The sequence below is a fragment of the Vicia villosa genome, linkage group LG2 (assembly GCF_029867415.1).
Source record: "Vicia villosa cultivar HV-30 ecotype Madison, WI linkage group LG2, Vvil1.0, whole genome shotgun sequence".
Classification (NCBI taxonomy): Eukaryota; Viridiplantae; Streptophyta; class Magnoliopsida; order Fabales; family Fabaceae; genus Vicia; species Vicia villosa.
Window position 1 is genome coordinate 102862416 of NC_081181.1, and position 7909 is coordinate 102870324.

Consider the following 7909-nt stretch of genomic DNA (forward strand, 5'->3'; position numbering starts at 1 on the left):
AATCACTTTTGCAGATGATTTCAATATCTCCTCCATTTCTTGCCTCGAAGGATCTTCAACAGTGACTTCAACAGGTACTTGAACTGGTTCAATTAATGGCTCTTTGCCTCGAGCATTGACATCTTGATTAGGAACTGGGACCTGGACTGGAGTAGTAGTAACATTTGGATAAATTTCTGGCGAAAAGATTCTTCCACTTCTTGTAATCTTACTAGTCCCCACAATATTATCAACAGCTGGATTAGTAACATTCACGGCCTCCTCAGTCGAGGTGTCTTGTTTAACTCCATGGACATAAACATTCGCGCCATAACTCCACGGAACAGCTTTGTCTGAGGAATATGGAAATGGAGCCGGATTGGTGATGATTACAGATGCTACTCTGGGTGCAGCAGAAATCTTGAAGGGAGCCTTGGTAGGGATTTTCAATGGCACATTAGAAACCACTGAGACGTCCTCCATCTTCATCCCATTTGAAAAACCTTCGCACAAATTGTCTATAGAAGGGATCTTCTCAAACATAATGATATGACGATCCATCCACTTTTGAATTCCTCTTTTCAGGTTTTCACAACCATTGGGTAGGTGTGCACAGTAATAGCAATCAGGGTCACAACCTGGAAATAAACCAGCTTATATTAGCTTTCTTTTGATTTCAAGGAGCGGAGTTGACAGTTCTCTCACATCATGGATATAAACAGTGTCCATGATAGCATTAACGGTCTTGTCGTGTTTTGGCATAGGCGCAGTGATGACATTTGGAGTCTCTGGAGGATCGAATTCAATTTCCCCAGCATCTATCATGTCTTGGATTTTATTTTTCAGGGCCTAACAATGATCTGCGTCATGTCCTGGACAATTGGAGTGGTATGCACATGTTGCGTCGGGGCGATAACTAGGAGAGGAAGTGTTGACATTCTTCGGAGGGTCCTTCAATGTAATCAGATTTTCCTTTAACAAGTGCTGCAATGCTTGAGAGATTGGCATGCTGATTTTGGTGAAGTTTCTTCTTGGTGCATCTGGTCGACGCGTATACTTCGGCGGTTGATCTTTTTGAGGTGCAGACGCAGAGATCAGAACAGCCCCTACAGATTGGTGATGCTCACTTTTGTTGCGACTTTTCTGACTGTGCACTGTATTGACTTCATTTCTCCCACTGGTGGGCCTCTTTGTAGTACTAGAGGAGGAGCCTATTTGAATTTTTCCGCTTTGAATGCCGCTTTCGACACGCTCTCCAGTTAATATCAGGTCAGTGAAACCTGACGACGAGCTTCCCAACAAATGACTGTAAAAAGGGCCAGTTAAAGTGCCCATGAACATGTCGACCAGCTCACGATCAGATAAGGGAGGTTGAACCCTTCCAGCTAGATCTCTCCATTTTTGTGCATACTCTTTGAAACTTTCTTTTGGTGCCATGGTCATGCCCCGTAGTTGAGTACGGGTTGGTGCAAAGTCAACGTTGTATTGATACTGTTGGTAGAAAGCAGCAGCCAAATCTTCCCAGGTGTGAACTTTTACACTTTCCAGTTGGTAGTACCACTCGAGTTGTGTACCCGACATACTTTCTTGGAAGAAATGAATCCACAACTTTTTATCCGCCGTATGAGGTTGTATCTTTCTCACATAGGACCTTAGATGCAGCTTTGGGTAAGAGACTCCATCATACTTTGCAAAGACAGGAACTTTGAACTTAGGAGGGATAACAACCCCTGAGACGAGTCCAAGATCATTGAAGTCTAGACCAGGTATTTTTTGTATCTCCATAGCTTTCATGCGTTCTTCCAACTGCTGGTATTTGCTATCACCCTGTTCGTCTTTGGAATGATAATCTTCTTCGTTAGCAGAGAGAGTTTGGCAGAACCCTGGTTGTTGTGATTGTCTTCTTGATCACCTTCACCTACTACTTCAGGGATTGGCGCCTTTTTGGGCATCCTGGCTGGGACTCTGACTTTCCTCACGAGGTGGCTCAAACCTACAGATCCCTTGGGCTTCTTTTTCTTCTTGGTCATCAGGGCTTTTAGTTCCCCTTGCCCCTTTTCCAGCTCCAGAATTGCTAACTGAACTTGGGCGTTATGTGCTTCGAGATTCTTGATGCTTGTTTCGGAATCCATCCCTTCGTACTGAAATAAATAGCGAGAAGATGAGAAACCTGTTATGTGAACCTGTTATGCAATGTTTATGAATGAGATGCATATGCAATGTTTTCAAGGATCTTAGAATTTAGATTTGTTTAAACAAAAGAGAAGCAAACGCTTATTAGTCAAACATTTTATTTCTTTTCTTTTCTTTTCTTTTTCTCTTTTCTTTTCTCTTTTCTTTTCTCTTTCTCTTTGCCTCTTTCGGGCTTACAAGATAAAGCAAATAAAAGAAAATAAAAGATTCTTCAAGCCTCCCATGGACGCTTTCTCTTTGCACCCATGAACGTGTTGATCTGCTGTTCTTCATGGAGTTGTCTAGCGAGCTCCAACACTTTCCTCTCATAATCCTGACAATGTGCTTTGAAGGTGTCCCTTTCTTCTTTTAGTTGAACCCAAGATTTCTGCAGCTCTTCCAGGTCAGTTGGCATGTCCGGATGTAGAATAACTCGAGGTTCCTCCCCTTCGACTTCTGGCTCAATGGTTACAGGTAGGATAGCGGGATATGGCATGATGAACTTCTGAGCACGAGCACGCACCCATTTGAGGTAAGGCTCCATGGGAATAGAATTCCATTGTCCTAAAGACTTGCTTTCTACTTTGTAGACACTGCCCCAAGCATGTATAAACCTTTGTCGATATCTTTGGGAATCCTCTTCGTAGTCGAACACAATGTCGTGGATGATCATGTCGTGAGGACCATTTCTTCGTGCATATCCGAATTGGCGCAAAGCTAAAGAGGGATTGTAGGTGATGCCTCCCCTAATGCCAAGGAGTGGCACATTAGGGTACTCCCCACAATGGTCAATGAGAGTGATGTCTTCTTGAAAAAAGTTGTTCCACCGGATATCTGAATGAGATAAGGACATAATTCTGTGAGACCATTGCATCCTTTGCTCGTTTTTCAACACCGATCGGGGAAGGTGTGATGTAAACCATCTAGCCAGTAGTGGTACACAACACATAAGAGTCCCTCTCTTTTTCATGGTACAAGTGTGTAGAGAATGTAGAATGCCTCCCAGCAAAGTAGGTACCGGATTGCGGGTTAAGAAAATGTTGATAGCGTGCATACTTATGAATTGGTCGGGATTAGGGAATAAAACCAACCCATAAATCAAAAGAGCCACAACTTCTTCAAAAGCTTGGTAACTCCTATCCTTTAATAGTGATCGAGCCTTTCCCATTAAGAACTTAGCAAGCAAACCCTCGACTCCACTCTTTGTTTCCCAATTAGACTCGATTTCTGACTTGCGCAAATGTAAGGCAGCAGCAATGATTTCAGGCTTTGGAATCTTTTCTAAACCAGTGAAAGGTAATTGATCTTAAACAGGTAGCCTAATTAATTCAGAGAATTCCTCCAAGGTGGGGACCAACTGGTAATCGGGAAATGTAAAACAATGATGTTCAGTATCAAAGAATTGGAACAGGACCCGTATCATGTCTTCTTCAAATTTTGAGGTAACCAAATGGAGTAGGTGACCATGCCTCTCTATGAATTGAGCATTTTTAGGAAATTCTAATATTAATTCCTTAAGTTCAGATGGTACTGTTGAGATGTTGATCCGGATGTAATTTTTGGTAGCGGGAGCCATTACCTGCAATAACAGAACAAAAATAAACTCTTCGATCCTTGAAATGATTAGTGAGAAAATGATATGTTTATGATGTTTATGATGTTATGATGTCAAACATGTGGAAAACACAAACAAATCACACAAAAGCCTTAGGTTTAAAGGCTTGCACGAGGTTCATAGGTGATACCCTCCCCACTGAAGTTTAGTTGGTTTAAACCTGTCTTAGAATGGTATTCGGGTTCTATGATCCTTGGAGACAACATCTCAATACAGCACTCGGACGGCCGATCGAAACATTCCTCGAGGATAACCAACTTTGATCAATTTCAAAGCCAATCACTTAATAGGTCACAAGTCAAGTTCAACTAAAGGTTCTAAGGCAAATTAGTGCTTGATGACATTTCGGAAGCCTAACATACTCCTTGATCGTATTCAAGGGATATCAGTACAGACCAAAGTGTCGCACTAACGGTGACTACCAGATCAACCATATCGGTACATGCCTTACAGTTTCCTTGGTCTATTGCCACATACTTAAGGTATCTCGAGATTCGGGCTAGAATCTTTCACACAAGTAAATCCAATTCCCGAACCTTTTAAAAAAATAGACCAAACAAAACAAACAATTGAAAACATCGAAGTGATCTAAACTCTAAGGTAATCCCTTTTAAAAACATTTTTTTTTTGGAATCCCCAGCAGAGTCGCCAGTTCTATCGCCTCGGTTTTTCGTGGGATGCGAACTTACTCTTCTTTTATTTTTGAGTTGTGAAAATCAGAGAGTCGCCACCGACTTTTATTTTATCCAATTAAGGAAAGGTTTATAAAAGAAACAGAAAAAGACCTTAAAGAGATTTTGGGTTCGGGGGTAGGTTATACAAAGGGAAGGTGTTAGCTCCCTTTGTATCCATGGTTATCCATGGGCTCTTAATTGCTTAGCTCACTTGTTTGAATCGTTTGCTTTGCTTGAAATACTTGTATGTGGTTTTAAATATTTTGTAAAGAGTTAACTTTGTAATGATCCTTGTGCGGATGTATACAAAGTATTTATCTTTCGAAAGATGTTTTGATGGTTTGAAAAAAGATTTTTAACTTCGTAATGATCCTTGTTTGGATCTATACAAAGTGTAGTCTTTTGAAAGTTTGTTTTGAAAAAACAGTGATGTGTAAAAGCTTTTGTTGTTTTTGATTGAGCAAGCAATTAAGAGGTATACCCTAAGTTTATAAGGTTTTTTTTTCCATTTCTTTAGAAAGTCTTCTTTGACTGGATACAGAAGAAAAATTTGAACTTTTGCATTTGAAATAATACGATTGGTTTTGAAATGAGTAACAGAGGGATTACCCTAAGAGGTGCAAGTGTGATTGTGTTTTGTTTTCAGATATGTTATCTTTGAGATTAGTGATCTAGCGCTCCAGTTATTATTCTTGACATACACGCAGTTTTATATGTACAGGAATTAAAGTGCGGGAATGTAAAATGCGGAAAATAAATCTACGCTATTACATCGATTGTGCGAGAAATGTAAACTACGCTATTTACATGAATTTGACAACCTATACACTTATCTATGAATGTAAATTGCAATAAGATAAAGGGAAAATATTTTTGGATTTTTGGATTTGTTAATTTAATTAAAATTAAGGCATAACTAATTTAATTAAAAAGGTCAAGAATTAGAAATAAAATTTAAACCTAAAAATTAAGTCTAAAAAACGTCCAAATTGTTGGTTAATTAATTTTAAAATAAAATTAATTTTTTTGTGATTTTTGAAATTGTTTTGGAGATTCTTAAGTTAATTAACATATAATTATACAAATAATTATACACATAAATTAAACTTAAAGAGAAAAATATTCTAATTATGTACAAAATTAGTTCATAATATATAAACTTAATTTAATAAAAAGAAAATATTTTTTTTGATTTTTTGATAGGCTAGAAATAATTAAAAGACAAATATATAAATATTATCCAATTAATTAAACAAAATATTTTAATTATGAAGAAAAATAAAATATTTTTATATAAAAAAATATAATATTTTATCAACCTAAAAATATTTTTAGTATAATTTTCTGATTTTTTTAAACTATTTTAAAATAATTTTGCAAAGAAAATCAAATAAAAATAAAAAATATAAATTAAGTGATCATGTGTGGTTTATTGGAGGGTCTATGGTATGGATGCGTGCTCAAGAGCGTTGGATGTGGTTACAAGTTGATCTGATGGCTGTAAGCGTGAGGCACATGGTATGATGGTGGAGCGCGTGACACAAGAACCGGGGAATTCAAAAAAGGCTGGCGCGCGTTTTCTGGCCTATAAGGGCCTGCCACGCTTCATCTTCTTCCTCCCATCCGTTGCTATAGGCTCTGAAACCGTAGGTAAAGGTTTTACCTACGGTTTTTGTCCGTCGCTACAAACCTGTAACATACCAAAACTTCACACAAACATCAAAAATGTATTGTGAGACCATGGATCGATTGCAAATGGTCCACTGATCACAACTATGGCCTTAGTTTTATCTGATTTTGACTTAAACAAAAAACCCTAAAATAGAGCTCAAGAACCCTAAAATGGTAGCTTCGTGAATACGTGACCAAACCTTAATTAAATGTCCAGAAACGCTCACCAGGTTAATCTAAACATGGATATGCAACCAAAAATTATTTAAAACGCGTGGAAGTATGGATTCGAGGTCGTTTTCATTTGGTACAAACCGTGAGCTTTAGTGGATGACTCGGAGTGCTTTGATTGCTGGAAATGATTGGGATAGTTTCAGAATTGCTTGAGGATTGTGTTTGGATAATTATTTGGACTTGAAATTAGCTTAAGCTCAGAATTCGAAATTTAAATTTCTTTGAAAATTTCAAGTGTGATACAAGTATAATATTGGCTCTGAATTCGTGTGTGTTTGATGCTGATGGACTCAAGCTACTTATAGGCAATATTGAATGCTGAGAACTTAAGCAACCATGCCTTTCTTCCATACTTGAGTGCTTTTGAATCTTTGAATTTTTTATGAATAAAACCTTTGAAAATCTTGGCCATGGCTTCAATTTTCTTCACCCCTCTTGCCATAGGTCTTCTGTACATCTCTGCCCCGTAATTTGAATCAATCTTGGTGACTCATGCTAGAGACAAAACCTTGGATAATTGTCTTGGATCATTTCTTTTTTAATTTAACTTTAAATGAAGTAAAATTAAATCAAAAAAGAAATAAAAATGTCATGGGCCTAATGTTGGTCGTGGGTGGCCTTAAACATCCTTAGGAACATGTTTGGATCACAAATGCTTGGGCCCTTTTGGAAAAAAACAAATTTGGTCAATGTTGGTTTCATGCATTTTCCCAAAAAATAGCCAATTTTAACAAGGCATAACTCCCTTAATTTTGACCATATGAAGGAGTTCTTGTACTTTTTATAATCCTCAAGATGTCCTCTACAAGCCACTTTGGAAGCTTTTTTGCATTTGGAGAAGTTATCTTGATGTTATGGGCTTTGACAAAAAACTGCTTTTTGTTGACTTTGAAAATGACCTGTAATGTCTTGGCTCATATCTCCCAAATGGTAAATCCAATGACCATGGGACCAATTTCATTTGAAAGATAATCGAATTTACTTCAAGATGAGCTTTGGTTGAAATTTTTCGGATGAACGAGGAGTGAGTTATGGCCAGTCAAAGTTCAGTTGACTTTTTAGGAGAAAACCCTAATTTTGAAACTTAGAGTTTTGTCGATTTCTGAACTTTTCTTGATGAATTATGATCAACCATTGATCAAATGATGAATATTTTGACAAAATATGGATGTTGACAAAAAATTTCATTTTTAACTGTCTGTTGACTTTTCGGTCAAACTGGTCGTCTGTTGCATGTTTGAGCTGTTGACTGTGCGTCCGAGCGAATCGAAGTTTGAAAATTTGTCTAGTGGTACTTTGAGACATATGGAGATCCATGAAATCTATTTGAGGTCTCAAAAAACTCGTTCTCCTGAGAAAAAAAACCCTAGTTAGGGACTGTTTGTGTAGGAGACAGTTAGGCGTACCTGATTTTTGTGCAGTGTTGAGTCTCTGCTGATCATGTGATTATCAGAAGACTTCTAGAACAAAAATCTTGGAAATTTGAAATGTGAATGATTGACTTGACTGATGGTACAAACACGGAGAATTGTGCTGTCAGCGGGTTTGACTGGTAACTGGCTGT